Source organism: Macrotis lagotis, chromosome 5, assembly GCF_037893015.1.
Source record: "Macrotis lagotis isolate mMagLag1 chromosome 5, bilby.v1.9.chrom.fasta, whole genome shotgun sequence".
Classification (NCBI taxonomy): Eukaryota; Metazoa; Chordata; class Mammalia; order Peramelemorphia; family Peramelidae; genus Macrotis; species Macrotis lagotis.
This window is the reverse complement of record NC_133662.1, coordinates 130,324,336-130,343,507: the sequence shown is the minus strand read 5'-3', so window position 1 is coordinate 130,343,507 and position 19,172 is coordinate 130,324,336. Positions and strand designations below refer to the sequence as shown.

Here is a 19,172-nt window from a genome sequence, read left to right as displayed (position 1 = left end):
AGGATAAAAATAATTTTATCTAAATTAATTTACTTATTAAGTGCCATAAATATCAAACTGCCAAGTAATTATTTTATAGACCTAGAAAAAGTAACAAAATTTATTTGGAAAAAAGAGTCAAGAATATCAAAGGGATTAAAAAATATGATGAAATGCAACCTCTCAGTCAGAGTTCAAACAAAAACATCTTATACTGATCAAAAATTAGAAAAGTAGATCAGTGGAATATCTAATACCTCTTAGTAAGTGACCACAGTAATCTAATGTTTGATAAATCCAAAGATCCAAGCTCTGGGGGAAAGAACTCACCATTGCACAAAAATTGCTGGGAAATCTGGAAAAGTTTGAAAGAAACTTGACATAGTTCAGTATTTCAGATCTTATACCAAAATAAGGTCAAAATGAATTTTTTAGATATAAAGACTAATGACTTAAGTAAATTTGAGGATCATGAAAATGTACCTGTTAGATCTATAAATAAAAGAAGACTAAACAAGAGAGAGGATCACAGGAATTAAAATGGATAATTTGGATTATATGAAATTAAAAAAATCTTTTGCCCAGATAAAATTAATGCAGTCAAAATTAATAGGAAACTGGTTAAAGTTTTACAGTTAGTTTCTCTGAAAAAAGTCTTTTTTCTCAAGTATATGTATATATAATATATATAATATATATATATATATATATGGAATTGAGCAAATTCATAGAAATAAGAAGCCATTCTTCAGTTGATAAATATTAAATATGAACAAGCAATTTTCAGAAGAAGAAATCAAAGCTAACAATGGCCATATAAAAATGCTCTAAATCACTAGTGATTAGAGAAAAGCAAATTAAAACAACTTGGAGATACCATTTCCACACCCATCAGATTGGCTGACAGAATAGAAAAATAAAATGACAAATACTATTAGATAAGTGGAAAAAATTGAATACTTATGGACTACTACTGGACTTGTGAATTAGGCCAACCATGCAGGAGAGCAATTTGGAAGTGTGTTGAAGAGCTATAAAACTCTGTATACCCTTGGACCAAGCACTACCTCTACTGGGTTTATATACAACAGAAATCAAAGAACAGGGGAAAGAATCTTTCTATACGAAAAATAATTAGCAATTTGTATGGGTAAAAGAAAAGGATTGGAAATTGAGGGGATGCCCAACAATCGGGGAATTGTTAAATTAATTGTACAATATTATTTTAATGGAATATTATTTTGCTCTAAGAAATGATGAGCAGCAGAATGCTTTCAAAAACAAAACTAAGACAAATGAATTCATTAATTGCATACAAATGAAGTCAGCAGAACCAGGAGAACATTGTATACAGTAAGAACAATTTTGTAAGTTTAGTTTTAACTATTATAATCAAGACAATAATATCAGACAGTTTAAAAGAACAATGAAAAATATTTTCTACCTTCACAGAAAGAATTGATGAACTTTGAATGCACATTGAAGCATATTTCATTTTTGTCTGTATTTTGTGACACGAACTGCATAGAAATATATTTTTCATAATATCACATGTATCATCATTTTCAAATTGCTTGCCTTCTCTAGGACTGGTGAGGGACAAGAAGGAGTAAGAGGATATAAAACAGGCAGCTAGGTGGCACAGTTGATAGAGCACTGGCCCTGGAGTCAGGAGGACCTGAGTTCAAATGTGACCTCAGATACTTAATTACCTAGCTGTGTGACCCTGGGCAAGCCACTGAACCCCACTGCCATACAAAAACCTAAAAAGATAAAAATACAAAAATTTAAAAAAAGGATATAAAACTCAAAATGTTAAAAAAAGTTAAAATTTTTCCCATATAATTAGAAAATATTTTTTAAATAATAAAGTTTTTTTTAATACATTTTTTATCAGGAGTATTTTGTATTCCTAAAACTATTTACTATATAACTAACCAAACATTTGTAGTTCTTTCTGAGAAATGTTTAGGAAAATAAGAAGACAAAAAGAGGATTTTTCTCTTGCTGTCTAAACCATCTTTTCTATTTTCCTCCTTTCTGCCATAACTAAATAAGTGATTTCCTTCCAGTTTTAGAGATTTAAGCTGAAGTAGGTATTCCATACACTATTCTAAAGAGCTTTGTAGGTTATTTCTGTAAGTACTCTCAATGAATTAAGTTAACCTTATATCACATAACTTTCAAATCCAATGTAGCATAAGTTAAAATCAGTGAATTGGTAGTTAGAAAACTGTTCAAATCTCACACCTCCTACTGTGCTACAAGAAAACATTCGGTGAAAATAATTTCAAATGATTGGTTCTTTTTAAAATTCTTTCTCACTTCATCTCCTTTAAACTATTTCAGATTTTTAATATACAAATAAGGCCTTTATTTGTATCTTGAAAAATAATTTTTCAAAATTATTGTAAGATCATCTCTGTCAATTAAAAAATTAGGATGGCTCATATAGAAAATCATCAGGACAATATTAGCAGGGAAAACACTAACATAGGCGAACCAATGACAGTGTCAAGAATAAAATGATCAAAATAACTACAGTTGATATTTATATGATTTTTTAAGCTTACAACATAAATCCTAACATTTTTCTCTGATAACTGACCAGTAAAATAGGTACAGATGGACTTGGTCTTACCCAAACATGGTAAGTACAAAAGAATGCCAATATAATACTGGAGTCTGAGGCTCAATGATAATACTTCAGTAGACTTTGCATTATTTGAAAGGAAAATATGATTTGAATCTCTGTAATTATATGAGATATGAATAGAAGAAATGAGTAAAAACGCAAAGTATTTTTAAGCAAGTTTTATTTTTCTTATCATACACAAGCATAGAGCATACTGGAGACCCTGGTGTTGTAAAAAATTACTGAGGAGGTTTTCTCTCAGAGAATAAATTATTGAATACTTTAGAAATGTTCCTTAGTGCTTGAGAAACTGGGATCATTTGGTTACCACTATATCTGGATGTTCTTTGGCTCAATTCCTTTGAGTATAAGGTAAACCTGAGAGGCCATTAGGACAAGCCCTCAAATAATGAATTATGAGGCAATGTGCCGGATACAGCATACCACAGAGACATGACCTCAAATTAAAGCACACACACATATTCAAAAAACGTCCCCAACCTCTAAGATCTTAGCATTACTTTTTGCAATATATAAAGGAAGGAATCTCTAAATGTTCTTAATATAAACACAAAACAAATCAATATTTTCTTAAAAAAACAAGTAAAGCCAAATTTGGAAAAAAAAAAAGAATATTACCTTGTCAGAAAAGTGAAGAATGGATTGGGAAGGAGAGAAATTGCAAGCAGCTATACAATGTATTAGGACAAGAGACCTTTGAGAGGTAATCGGGGACTAATTTAGAATGATGAACATGGGAATGGAAAGGAAGAGAAAGGTGAGAGAGTAGAAAAGATAAAAATAAAAATGATTTTTTTTCTAACTCATAAGTGAGGGTTCCAAGGATTCCATTGAGCCTGGTTAAGAGGAATAATGACACAATCAGTAGAAATAGGGATTTTGGTACTTTTTTGTAATGTTGAATTTTTAGTGAGGCATCTAGATGGAAATGCAATGGGCATATTAAAATAGTAGCTCAAAGAAGAGATTGGGGGATCATTACAATTAGATATTAATTGAAGCCATGGGTGTGGATGATAGGGACAAAAGAGAAAATGTCAAAAAAAATAGATGAATAGCCAATCACAGTGTCATAAATGAGAAAAAAAGAGTCAGATTAGGAGACTAAAAAGGAGGCGTCAGAGAGGAAAAAGAAATCAGAATCTCATCAGGAAGCCAATGGATGACAGTACTGACATTTGTATGGTAGATCTAAGTTTACAACACGCTTGATATATATTGCATCATTTGTTTCTGACAACTGTCCAATTATATGGGTATTATAGGAAATTCACCATGAAATTCCTGATGATGAAACAGGTTGGCATAAGTGGAGGGATTTACCTATGATTACAGAGCTAGGAGCCGTTAGAGGTAAGAGTCAAATCTTGAACTCTCCTCACTCTAAGCTCTCTATTCTTTTAATCAAAGTGGCCCACATGTGGTGAAGTGGACCTGGAATTAGGAAGACCCAAATTCAAATCTGCCCACAGATATTTACTAGTAGTATACCCCTTCTAAGTAACTTGACCATTATTTACCTCAGTTTCTTCAATATTAAAATGAGAATTAAAAATAGCAACTATCTACTAAGATATTTGTGAGAGTCAAATGAGCTCACTATCTGAAGCATAGAGATGCTTAATAAATTATGAATACAGCAACAACTAACCATCTAATTATTGGAGAAAAAACTTACATACAAACATGGACAGCATGTTAAAATCCCTTAAAAGGAACACACCTTAAAAAGAGCAGCTATTTTTCTGAATTGTTTCTAGGTATTATTTTTACAAACATTTTTATTTTGGCAACTGTAGAGAAAGCTGCTCGACTTGTGTGCAATACACATTTTTATGTGGATACTGTGCATAGGTTTACATAATGAACATAAAATCTATATGCAAATCCAAAGAAATCAATTATCATGGAACCTCTTACAGAATGCAATATTGCAGATCACTTTTTTCTCTATAAAAACAAATTCAATTTACCTTAAAAATATATCAGCGCTTTATAAAGGACTATTACCAAGGAGACTCACAAGATGCTTCAAGTACAAAAGCGCCACATCCCTAAATGGAAGAAGTCAATTTAATGGGCTCACCATTAAGAAAGCTTACAGTCTTGTGCAGATGATTGTTTTTCTTCTGCAGCTGATTGTTTTTCTTGTGCTGATCTCCATCCCCTTCCCTCCCTCTACCATGTAACCTTGTTCTCAGTTGTAATTGGCAACTTTGATTTGACCCAGGTGGACATAGTTAGGTGGGACCCTCAGAAGCCACTAAATAAAAAGAAGTTAATTGACCTAGACACAAATAAGACTTCATTAATACTAAGCAATAACCAATTTTGCTAAGTATTTATAGGCTAACCTTTACTGAAGGGTAGGAAGAATGAAAACATTTTTGAATGCAATTTAATGAATTTGAATGTAATTGACATTTACTAGGAGTTTCTCTAACTTGGCAAAGTATTATATAATAAAGAAATGTGACCTAATTTACCCTTTATACAGTCATAAATAGCTAGGGATCGAATTCACTTTATTAATAAAAACTAATTTGCTTGTCTACCAAAGCGAGGCTTTTTGAATTCTCTTGTATGCAGTTATCCTAGAATTTTTGCTTTCTAATGTTCTGGTACAGATGCATACACTCAATGGGGGCTCAGTCATTGCTGTGTTGGGATGCTGTTAGCACTAATAATAAATCGAAATGGCTTTACTCATTGCACAAAGACATCTGTAAGGGGGGAGGGGAAGGGGGCAAAACAATTAGGTAGGTGCAAACTAAATTTACCAGGTTTCTTCAATTTAGATTCTTTTCATTCAGAATAGATAACCAAAACAAAATTACACCTGCACAGAATTATTTGGGTTCTTTTTGAGTAAATAACTAACAAAATGAAGCAATTAGGATTTTTAAGTTGTCTACAAGACAAGGTTTTGTTTTTATTTTGTGTTTATCCTTTTTTATGATGAATGCATAATAGGAGTTCTCCTGGAAAAAAGGAAAGATCTTATCCTAAGTAAAGAACAGTGGTTATAGAAGCAGCTAGGATATATAGCATTAGACATGGAATCAGGAAGACCTGAGTTCAAATCATACTTATTAGTTGAGTGATCTTAAAAAGAGTCACTTAACCTCTCTCTGACTCAGTTTTCTCATCTTTAAAATGTGGATACTTATTAGCTTTGTGACTCTGAAGAAGTCACTTAACCCCGTTTGCCTCAGTTTTCTCATCTGTAAAATTTTTTAAAAAACTACTCTAATATTCTTGCCAAGAAAACCCCAATTGAGGTCACTGATAGAGAAGATTGAACTACAACTCAATGATGATAGGTACTTTGCCTTACCTTAGAGACCTAGAAAGGATAGAATGATTTTACAAAAATATACATATTTGTTCTTAATGCTAGCTAGGATGGAAACTGGGTTAGGGAAGGAAAGAAAAAAAGGAAATAAGAAATACACATAAATTTATTATATAGTTAAAAGGAATAGCAACAGATTTGAAGTTTCATGTGCAAACATCTTTTTTCTTCTAGTTTATAGAAATACAGATTTTAGTTCATAAGTTAAAAAATAAAATAAAATTTACAAAACAGAAGGAATGGAATACTGCTCATTAAAAGCCTTCCATCCACATTGGGATGCCTAATGTCTTGGGTAAAATTTTAGAGAGCATAACTTATTCTAATATAGGTTGACCTAAGCAATCTAAAGTCTCTTATAATTCTGAAATTTATGAAATGTTTTCACAGTATCATAAATGCTTAGGATTGGAAGGAATTTTAAAAGTCAATGAATCCAATTTTGACACTTCTTTAGAGGTCATGTTGGCTTATAAAGAAGTAAGAATATATAAAATTCCATCAAAGAGAAGTCAAAAATACAGATGCACATCTCAAATGAGTAATCCAATCTAAGCTCTTGTGTGGGGAAGTATGGCACCCTTTCTAAGCAAGTAATACACATTTATAATGAAAGATTATCTTGGCACGCTACTGCTATTTCTGCTCAGGTTACCCAAAGGACATGTGAAAGAACAAGCATGGCTGGGGATACATAAATGAGATTCCCCATCATTAATTAAATAAACAGCTGGTGGGAGGCCTCCTGGGAAAAGACACAGGAAATTAGTGAGGAAATTAGTCTTACCTGTTAGTATGCATATTTTCCCTAAATAAGACATATCTTCACAATTCTTCTGAATAATTACATTGTTACTCTGGTTTAGGTGAATCAATTGAAAAAAATTTAACCATTTTATATACACTCCTCATTGAGCTCTCCCAGAATAATTTGTGGATATTTGACACCATTATAATGTAGGTTTTTCTAACTGAAAAATAAGAAATTTATGATGGAATGTGAAAATGTTGGAACATACTTAATTACTCTCCCATATTCCTCAAATGGAAAATGATATCAAGTTGGTTATATTGGTAGAAGAAAAGTAAACATGAAAGTCTTTTTTGACTTATATTTTTTAACATGAATTAACAAATTTAACTAAAATGCTCAGAGATACAAATCTGGTAGGAGTGTGACACTCATACTATGATGGGGAGGGATTATTTCTAAAATTAGAATTTAGCATGGGACTTTTTATCTGAAAGATATTTGGGGGGAGATGCATCTGTACTGATTAGGGAATCAGTCCCATAATCAAGATGATAAGGCAAGAACTACTTTTGTTACACCCTAACTGTTCGATCTTGGGAAAATTGCTTAACCTCCCCATCATCTTAGGTATCTCCTTAATGAACTGCTATTCCACACTGGTAAAGGAAGTTATTTCAATTAAATTACAAGTTCAGTTAGAAAAACAAAACAAAACCTTATGTATACTGTTTTTCTCTAAGTGTGCTTGGTTCCCTTAGAGAACTTTCCTTCCACAAAACAGTTGGATATGAAGACAGTGATCATATTCCCAGCTATTTGTGAATATGTAAAGTGCAGACCAAATAACTCCACTGAAAATCCCTCCTGCTGAAGGAAGTTCTTTTCTCCCTATGATTAAATGATATCACTTGTAAGGAAGCTATCCCAGTGGGGGAGAAAATCCTTTAGTTTAGTATGATTCCGTCTCACTTGTTTAGTTTCTTAACTACCTGAAATATAATAATTTTATCCCTGTTTCCCCTGAAGGTAAAAAAGAAAAGACACAAACTGAGCAGTGGATTCTAAGAATTTTGCTCTTTTTGATTGTGCTTTAATGCTTCTCTAGACATTTGTTTATATTACTCATACTATTAGCTTCTGTATCATCCCTAGGAGAACAAGGCAGTTTTTGAGCTCTCTAAATATTTACTAAGGATCTCTCTCTAAATTGTAGAGCAGGTGCCAGCCTGCTTTAAAAGCGGAAGTATCCTAATTCAATGAAATCATATGTCCCATTTTTAAAAAAAGCACAAAGGCAAATATACGAATTAAAATCTTAGAATGTACTTGAACATTTCCACATTTTCCAAAGGAACTGTCTCCTTTTTTATGTGTATTCCCAAATACTAAGTATTTAATAAAATGATATTTCATTTATTCATTCCTTCATTAATTCCCCAAACTTTTATGAATTTTTGTCCAACTACTCCTTCTTCCTTCTTGTTTCCAAGGAAGAGATGACAGACTCATTTAGCTCCCCACCTGTGTCCTTGCTTCTCATAGTGCTTATATCCTCTGACACTTGGTGTCATCAATCAGTCAATATCTTTTATATTTTCTACTTCTTTTCTCTCTACTGCCTCCTTTCCTATGAATCTATTAAAAAAATCTGGTCATCTGGATTATATAAATTATACCATCTTGAAATTCACTCTTCTCTCTCTTTTACTGCCAAACTTGAAAATAGTCTACAGTCTGTCCTTCCATTTTCTTATAATCCATTCAGATCTCAACCCACTGAAATCCAGAATTCATCCCCACAATTCTAGTCTTCAGTTAATGACTTATATGGCTTATATCACCAAATTCAAAGGCTTTTTCCTAGTCCTCATCTCCTTTGATCTTCCTTGAAATTTCTTCTGTATAGTCTCTTTCCTAGTTGATTCAAGAGAATAATATTCTCTTAGTCCTCCAACCTCTCTCTCTTCTAATGGCTCTGAATACTTCAATGACCCCATGAACTTGTCAAGGATTCATATTGCAGTATATTCATGCTGGTGCATCCTTAATATCCTTTGGTATTTTTTTCCTTATCCCACTATAGATCAGCCATAGGAGACACACAATTTAATTGGGGTCTTCTTCATGTGCTCTTCACATTATTTATCTCGCTGGAACCTTATGGTGGCTATCCTTTTGCCTTACTACAGGACAGATCCAGCATACAGATCTTCCATTAGAATCTTTATACAGTGTAATCTTTTTACTTTTTTTATATTTGGTTTTTACAAGGCAATAGGGTTAAGTGACTTACCCAAGGTCATACCACTCAGTTATTATTAAGTATCTGAGGACACATTTGAACTCAGGTCCTCCTGACTCCAGGACTGGTGCTCTATCCACTCTGTCATCAGGCTGCCTCCATAATTCTTATCAGATTTATCTACTATCCCAAAACCTTCTCTGACTCCCTATTTCCTACTAAACCCCTTAGTAATGTTTAAGACACACCATGATCTGATTTGAACCTAACACATAGTTCTATTCCTTTAACATCCTTCATCTCTTTTGTTGATTTTACTTAATCTTTTCTATAATATTGTTTCCCCATACTGATGCACAATAAAATCTATCCATTAATACCTAGCTCAGATGATACTCTAATATCCTCATTAATCAGCTAGGTGGCAAACTCGATAGATCATAGGACTTAGGAGGCAGGAACATTTGAGTCCAATTCTTCCTCAGACATTTTTTTTTTTGCAAGGCAAATGGGGTTAAGTGGCTTGCCCAAGGCCACACAGCTAGGTAATTATTAAGCGTCTGAGGTCAGATTTGAACTCAGGTACTCCTGACTCCAAGGCCAGTTTTCTATTCACTGTGCCACCTAGCCACCCCCCTCAGACACTTTCTAACAGAGTCTGAGCGACCCTAACTAACTTAGTGAACTCAGGTTCACTTTCTTAATTGTAAAATGAAGAGGCTATTATAGATTAATAATAGTTTGCCAATCAACTGAGATAACATGAAACAACAATAGTAGTAGATATATAATCTACTTTGCGTTGCAATTAATTGCAATATTCCACTCATCTTTCTTCGGGGTGGGGGTGGGGGTGAGAAGGTTGGGATGCTATAAGATGACTGGACATCAAGCTTTGACCTGCTCCATTTCTCACTTGGTGGTTCACTCTTCCTTAGGCTTCCTAGTGACTTCCTCCTTTTGGAAACACATCATATTTGTTTTGTAGTTAGTATAAACACCAAAATTTAGTTGACTAGCTTCATAACTCCCAAGCATAAGGGATCTAGGGATTTCAAGAACAAAACACCACATTCAGCCACATCATTATTACTAAGCCAGTGATGTTACCATAATTATGACCAAAACAATGATAGTGTTTTATATTTTTAAGACATTGCTGAATCTATTATAGTAACTTGTACATAATAGGCATTCAAATAAATGTTTGCCTAATTGAATTAAGAAAGATATGTTGGAACAAGGCTTGTTAAATATTTTTCATTTTCTCTGGAGTAGATTATTTCTAACACAATAACTTGGCATGCTCTTCAGGGTTTTCATTTTTAACAGTATTTACCCCTTTCATCATAATAATCATTAATTAAAATGAGAAAACACAAATTTGGTTGTAGTAAAAATGTCTTCAAAAACTAGTAGCTTCAAGAGATTAAACGCTTTCTAGAAATTACAAATCTTCTATGTTTAAATTCTGAAAATTCCATATATTGCAAAAGACTAGCAACAAATATAAAGGTAGTGACTTCTTTTTCTCTAAAGTTCTTTCCTTATGATGATCGGAGAGAAAACATATCTTACATCATGTAAATAATTTTTCAGCTTTTCCCTGAAGTAGGAGGAATTTAAGCTACAATTCCTCTTCACTTCAAATATACACTGATCTTCCTTTTGATTCAGTTATCTTTTCTAATGAATATTAATTTTAAGAGTTATAGCTCAAACCAGTAATTGATCTTGTGTCTACACAAAAAGAAAATCATTCTCCAGTTCTGCCATACACTATGGCTTCATTTTGGTACCAGGACATTCTCTCATCTGTTAATGCATGTGTTTTAGAGTTTATTACAGCACAGAAAAACATTGTCTCCTACTTAATAGAGACTCAAACGGAGAACTCTCTTGCCTCCAGAGTATGTACCAAAACTCTTAAGAAGAATCCTTCCTACCAACATGTAATTACATAGTTCACTTCTCCTTTAGGACTCTTTGCCATGATTTGGCATAGATACTGATCTTGCTTCAATGTGTCTACTCTACATTTATAGGATCATTTTTTTTCATTTTGAGGGAACAATCATCTATTTCTAAAGATTTACTCTTTCATTAGTTAGGGAAGTTAGAAAGGCATTTGCCCTAAGCCACAAAAGAAAGCCCCATGCAATCTGTGTATGTGCATATATGAGTCTGAAAATGTTTTAAAATCTGAATTTTTTTCTGTTTTTATAGGGATTTCTAATTCTGTTCAGATATTATTCTCTATAGAGGACTTAAATATTTCAGATTCATTTTCAGAAATAGTATAAAGCACTCCTACACTTTTGCTTCCTTTCTCTTACATCTCTAATATATATACATACATGTTTTTGAACATAATGTCAAGAATCATTCATGGAGTCTTTCGATGATGCATTCATCATCTGCAAAGGAGTACTTATTCTTAGTTGACTATATTTCTTGCTTCTTAAGTCCCATTTGCTTTTACACGGCATTTACGAAAGATAAGTGAAAATTTTCCTGTAACTGCTTCAAACCTTCCGCCGTCTGAAATCTGACAGGCTATATTAGTGGAATTCACAAAGTTCAGGGCATTCTTTCTGTGAAACCACCCACAGTATCAGGTAAAAGGAAACTTTTGACCTGGAAATATGAGTAAAGATGAAGCCAAAGAGTTACATTTCTTTCTTTGGTGAAATCTGAGCCTGAAGCTAAAAGAGTATAGCTTTATTGTAGGACTTATTAAATTTTTACGGATATAAGCCAGAGGAACTGTTGTTCAAAACTCTAAGTAATCAGTGTTTTTCCTCCTATGTCCCTTCCAATCCTAGAACCCTGCCCATACCCTCCTCCCCCAACCTTAGCTCTCAGATATTAATTAATCACATAAGTTATCTTCTAAGTGTATTAGTTTTATAATAGAAAAACATTAGACACTAAAAGGCTTTCAAAACCCAAAGTTTTGAATGACTAATGTCAAAATCCTCAGGCACCATGAGAGTGGATGAGGGAAATATTTGCAAAGGATACCACCCAGCACCACTACCACTCTCATCAACCTGGATCATCAGTTGCCAACTGACAGTCTTGGACATGGATCACTTAGCTACTCTGCTACTACTTTTTTTAAGGGAACTGTTTTTTTTTTTTACTTTAAGCTAGCTAAGAAATTAGTAAATACCCATGATTTTAGGTCAGGGAGGAAATTGGGCAAGAGGTCTAAAAAGAAATAAATAAAACTTTAATTCTTTTCCTTCTTACTGTAATAAATTCCTGTTCCATATCTGTGAAGAAATATCTCTATACTGAGAAACCTGAGTAATTTAGTAAGCAAAAGGAAAAGTTAAAATAAATCTGGGAGAGGGAAAAATAATGACAACGCAAGCTTCAAAAGTCATTGAAATTCTTTGGATTGTATGGAATGCTGGTTGAGCTGATTTCACTTGAGAATATTTGACTCTTTTCTGGTAAGGGATTTTGTTTTTCCTTGTCTTATTGTTTTGAACACAATGGGATACATACTTATTCAAGCTATTGTTTTATCCTAGGATGCTATAGAGAAATGGAACAATCTTATTTCATACTATAGTTTCTCTAAAGACATATTTTTTTTCATAATGTGAAGACTGACCTTTAGTTCAGATCACTGGTGCTCAACAGAAGGTAAGCCTTTAACAGTTTACAATGTGCCCTTTACTACGTTTTTTCTTTTCTTTTTTTTTTTTTCTTACAAGAACTAATCTTGGTCTAGTGCAGAGATCTTCTATAAATTATCAAGCAAGTTAAGAATAGATGGGATTCCTGAAATTGGAGCAAATGTCTACGGGGAAAGAAAAGGTTTCAGTCACAAATTGATCAGATTCCTTAACCCCTACTTCCCCACCTTATGTCTAGAGGAGGACATTCCAACTTTGAAGGGTCTAGAGAATCTTGGAGTTTCCATCTTCATGTTAGTGTTGCAGCAGCAACAGAAAAGGTGATAGCCATTTCTACAACAAATGACAAGGATAGAGGGGTGTAATTTCACCATGTTTTACAGAGAAATTCTTAAGGTCTCCATGAACTGAATAAAATGTCTTCCAGCAGTCAGTGGCAGTGAGTTCGCCCTTCATCAAATGTGTTCTTTAAGCTTGAACCCATTGTTTCTTGTATGCATTCTGAATGAATTTGTGAAAGAGGGTATCCCAGACTTGGGAGTGGTAGAGTAGTGGTGAGAATTTTGTAGCATAACTCTGATTTTACTAATTAATATAATTGTACCACCTTAGTAAATATCCCTTTCTAAAACAAAACAAAAAAAAAACCAACTTAGTCTTACTCACTGAAATTAATTCTCAAGTAATAGGCTTGAGGGAAGCACAGGACCAGGACTTGAGTAGATGGATTAGAATCTTCACCCCTCGAATAGTCAAGGTACCTGAGAAGGTAAGATGTAGCCAAGCTCTGGGACCCAACCTCGCAGTGGGAGAGGGAATTTCTGTAACGAACTTTGCACCTTATAAGGGCTATATGAACCAATTCTATTACTGACAAAAGAATTGAGATGCTCCACAGTGGCTAACTACAGGTAGGATATGGATTGGCTGGAGGGAGTTTGAGAATCTTGAGTGTAGAGGTAATAGTTGAATCCCAGAGGCAGATTTCTCCCAGAGGCAGATTTCTCCCAGAGGCAGAAAAACAGAGGGTCAGAACTAAGTTTTGTAGAATGCCTAGATTGAGGCAAAATAGATTGAAGAAAGAATGGCCAAAAAGGTAAGAATAAATTTAAGGTAGCACAGAGGATTAGAAGCCAAGAAAGGAATGTATATATACCCTGCCTTATCAGGGTAGGCAGAAAGCACAGTTATCAATTTATATAACTATATTCCCTTTTGAAGAAGCATTAAATATTATATTTATTGGAAATATTCATTACAGATTGCTTCACCCTGTTTGGTTGTGAACTCCTAAAGAAAACCAAATTATTTTCTTTGCTCTCATTTCTGAATGCATGCACAGAAATATTTGTGAATTAAAATGCAATGAATAGATGTCCCATACTTCAATGCATTTTTCTGGTTCTTCTAGTCCTGGGTTTTCCTATTTCTGCCCAAGAATCTTCTGTTTCACTTCTGCTTTCTTTCCTAGGCATAGTGTGATTATGTCAAGAATACAGCTGAAACAAAAGATTGAGGGGAGAATTCCAACAGGTGTAATTAATGTCAAGTACCCTAGGAAGTGGTATGGCTTTCCTGCTGCCTTCTCCACCTGCTGCCTCTCTGCTGCTGCCTCCTTAATGCTGTGTCCATCTGTTGAAAATCTGTATCCAAAATGCATCACTTTATATCCTGAGAGGCACCTGAACCCTCTTCTTCTTAAGTGAGCCCTCTGAGTTACCACTTTATAGGCACAATTAGTTAAGTGTTGGGATGCTACTGAGATCGAGGGTACAATTTCCTTGCAGCATTTTAAATATCTCAAGACTGTGGGCTCTTTTTCTGCTTGTTGATGTTGAAAAAAAGCTGAATTACCAAGTTTATACCTCCTGTTAAAGCAGGAAATATCAAACAAGCCTAACCAACTAGCTGGTGATCATCATTTGTTTTTATTTACTGATCCTATGATTCCACTGCTGATCAGCTTAGGAAATTTCACCTACTTGCCCACTTGGGTCTTTTCCCCTCCTTGGGCATCTTGGTCTATTGGTGAAGGATATCCAGTTTCCCCCTTTGTGGCTCAGAATCCAAGGTGGATCTACCACCCTCTGCTTGCCCAATAACAGGGATTTCAAATTTGCTTCCTAATGCCCAGTAACCAATAACTTTCTTTTTTCTAATCTTCCTTTTTATCCTTTTTATCCTTACTCCTCAGCCAAAGAAGAAATATAAAAGAAGGAAGGTATGTGGCACATTAGTTAGCAGACTAGACCTGGAGTCAGGAAAACCAAACTTTCTGAGTTCAAATATATCCTCAGATAATTATTGGCTCTGTGACCTTATTTGTCTTACTTTTCTCATCTATAAATTGAGCAGGAGAAGACCTCTCCAGTATCCATTATGAGAAAATTCCAAATGGGGTCATAAAGAATCAGATATATCTGAAAAATGTGTAAAATAACATCATTATGTCTCTTTTTGACTGTGATACTGTTGATGTTGAGTTCAATTAATAGATGAATATGAGGGCAGATATGGGGATAATTTATTAAGCATGTTTTATATGTCAGGTGCTGTACAAGGAATAGAATGATAAAAAAGAAACACCCTTGCTTCACAGTGCTCATATCCTATTTCAGAGACATATACATAGTTAAGAAATACTATAATACAAAGCAATTTTATAGGACACCACAACCAAAAAGATGAGGGAAAATCTCTAATCGTAAACAGCACTTGAAATGAGTCTGGAGGGTTTCCAGAAGGCAGGGGTAAGGAGAAAAGACATTTCAGTTGTGTAGGGCGTGAGAGAGTTCAACCTCTACCAAAATGTAATCCCTTATTCTACTGCAGACAGACGGAAGTAGAGATGAAGAAGAAGAAAAGTTAAAGGGATGGAAATGAGTGTAAAAGAGTATCAAGGAGGCCTTTCAGGAGTCAAGATGTAGGAGTAAGTGGTAAACTCTTGTAATTGTCATATTCACCCCCAAACAACCATAAAAATATCAACCTAAAACAAATCACCCCCAAAACAGAGCCAGAAAAAGGATAAAGTGAGACAATAATTCCAAGGAACTTGGAAGAAATTCAAGAAAAATCCATCTCACTCCAGTGAAAGGGAAGAAAGGTGAGTAGGGGAGCACAGTCCCACACAGGAAGCATCCTAGCAAAATAGCAGCAAGCCTCACCTCATAAAACCCAGTGAGTGATTCTGAGCCCCAGTGTGGTGGAGCAAGTAAACACCATCACCAGGTCCCCCTAAATGGAACAGCATAGCCAGGGGAATCAGCAGACTCTAGCTTCAAGAAACAGGTGCTTCAGCGTGACTACAGGGAAATATCTATCCTCTATTGGTGGGACAACATACTTCAGTGTAGATCCAGGAAAATGTAGAAATTCCTCATAGACCTCAGTACACACCAGATACTAGCGCTAGGACCCCAGCTCAGCACCAGGCAAACTGCTAGACCTCTACAGCCTCCTGCAGCACCAGGCAACCCCCTACCCCATCCCTTCAATGCAGCACCAGACACAAAGTCCTTGGAGGTTTCTGGACACAGAGAGGCAGTGCTCCTTCCATGATGGGAGCAGAACTCAAATTAAAAGAAATTTTAAAAGGACAAAAATAATGAAATAGAAATTTATTAATAACAAGGAAGGTCAAGTTACAAATACATAAGAGGACAACTATGGCAAAATACCTATAGACAAGAACCCAAAGGAACATGGGAATTGGTCTCAAACCAGGAGCAACTAATTGAAAAGTTCAAGAAGGCATTTAAAAATCATATAAGAGAGGTAGAAGTAAAATGGGGGGGGGGTATTGGTGCAACAGAATTATGGGGGGGGGGGAAGAGTTAACAGCTTGTAAAACTGCTGTTTTCCTTAAAGAGTATAATTGTCCAAATGGAAGAGAAAGTATAAGATTTAATGAGGAAAACAAGAATGAAAAAGAATGAAAAAATATAAAAAAATCTCTTGGGAAAAACAACTGACCTGGAAAATGGATCCAACAGAAACAATATCAGAATTATTAGAACACCTGAAAGCCATAATTGAAAGGAGCATCTTTTAAGAAATTATCAAGGAAAAATTGCCCTGATGTCCTGAAATCAAAAGACATGTCTACATTGATAAGAATCCATGGATCCCCTTAGACAAACATCCTAAATAAAAATTTCAGAACAATCAAAAATATAAGTAGCCAGAAAGAAATACTTCAAATATTGAGGAATGACACTTATCATAAGTTCTCCTAACTCCAAGACCAGGGCTCTGTCCACTTTGCCATCTTGTAACAAGTGGACTTTGAAAGATGAAGCTTCCCTTGCCCCTTCATATAAGTCCCTGATCTTTGTCCAATAACAGAATACATAATGTTTGAGTAACAGAAACATTAGAGTCTTGTCCCTTGCCCTTCCTTTTGAAACAGCCCCTCTTGACAACCCTGACAAATTTTATAGCCTTTATTTCTGCTTGAATACTGTCAGTATCCAGCATCATATCATTTCACAATAACTTCTGCTTGTTAAATTGTTCAGCAATATTTCTGAATTCTGTTTTGTTTTGTCAATTTATAAGAAGCACATTCTTTTATTTCCTATACTATTAAAAATCAAAACTATTTAAAATTTAAAATAGGAGGAAAATACATGCACTATCAAAATGTTTTTGTTGTCATACCTTTTGTCAGTCTGCCCTGGTGTCCTGAGCACTAGCTTGGGAGGCAGAAAGGCTGACATCAAACCCTTATGGGGTCTTAGAAGATTCATTTGTATCATATACAAACTTACGCAAACAGGAAAATGCTGGCTACACTATTGTACTGGAGTGTGAGGAAAGTTATTAAGTTTTCATAAAAGTTGAGGAATAAGACTGGGAGCCTCCAAGCATTTTTCTCCGCTTCTCAATTTGCTCATTTCTTAATTAATTTGACACTTGTGGACTTTTGACCTGAAGCAGCCTTAGGAAAAACTGAGAAGAAGGGAAAGCCTTTCTTCCCTACCCTCCAACCTGTCCTTTCTGTCTTTTCTACCTTTTTGTACTATGCTCTCATTTGATTTCTCTGGTCACTCAGTGTGGGTCTGCCTTTCTACTGAGACAATCCATTGAAGAAGCCTGTCATTCCGCCAAGTAATGTCCCAGATTCCAGAACAGTTATACGGTTCTCCCTACCTGTTCTTATCCAGGCCTCATTAAATTTTTCCTTTCTTTAGTGGCCAGATTTCAGTTTATCCAAAGACAATCAAAATGATAATCTAACTTATATTACAGTTATGATGCTAAGAGGATAGCTGATTAGAGTTTTAAGTTTCATAGTACTTCTCTTGGTGTTATTTACATTTTAAAAGAGGTCATTTGCAGCTGTAATGCCTTAACTCAAAGGAATAAGACCATATTTAAAGTTGAAAGGATCCTTAAACTATTGAAATCCCCTTATCTACAGATATTATATTGTATATATCAGGAAACTAAGGCTCTGAGAAAGGGGGCAACTTGTTCAAGGTCAAACAATTGACCCCCAAATTACAATGTTCTTTCCATAGTAATATATAATAATTTTCCTTTTTGGATTTGTAGTCTAGTGTAGGTTTTATGAGGGAGTTATTTGAGGACATCAACATATTACATATGCAGCCTAAACATCAATCTTATTCTATGGACCAAAAAAGTCTTCTTTCAAAATAAAAATATTAATATGCATACTAAATAACTCCAATTACTGGGAAGAGTATTATATGTTATACTATATAATATATATTAATCTAATCTAAAGCTTGTAATATTAATACTATGGCCTACACCAGAAAAAATAACACCCTAAACAAGCAAAATTTTCATTGCAATACCTTTTTTTTTTTCCATAGCAAAGAAACAAAGCAGATGCACACCAATTGGGGGAAATGATTAAATTGTTTCATATATATATATATATATATATATATATATATATATATATATGTATATATACATATATATATATGAATAAAATAGAATATTATTCTTTTATAAGAAATAACAAAAAGGGAGAATTCAGAGCACAGAAATGTATGTAAACTTATACAGAGGGAAAAATAACAGGGGAAAACTATAGACACAACAATGACTTATGAGAATGTAAATGGAAAGAGAAGAAAATAATAAAATGGATCTTTCTTTGATTGTTGCAGAGGTGGAGGGACTAGGAGGATCAAATATTACATATAATGTCAAGAATATTTTATATGGTTTTTAAAAATGCTGATTCCCACCCCCCTCCTTTCATTTATTTTTTCTTTTTTTCCATATGAGGAAATTGAGACTGAGAAAGCTTAAATGACTTCTCCAGAGTCACACAACTAGTAAGTGTCCTGGAGCCAATATTCTTTCAACCACTCTACCCTTCCTTCCTTCCTTCCTTCCTTCCTTCCTTCCTTCCTTCCTTCCTTCCTTCCAATGAGGGATTTACTCTACCCTTCTTTCTTTCCTTTCTTCCTTTCTTGCATAGTACAATATATTGAAAGGTATGGAATAAGGGAAGGACACAAAGAAAACAAATATATATATATATATTGGAA

General features: G+C 34.4%; 1 protein-coding gene across 1 annotated transcript in view; it reads right to left on the bottom strand.

The window, feature by feature from the left end:
• The window catches only part of NKAIN2 (sodium/potassium transporting ATPase interacting 2), a 1,359,833-nt gene that overhangs the window by 1,133,376 nt on the left and 207,285 nt on the right, over nucleotides 1-19,172 (bottom strand). The window lies entirely within an intron of this gene.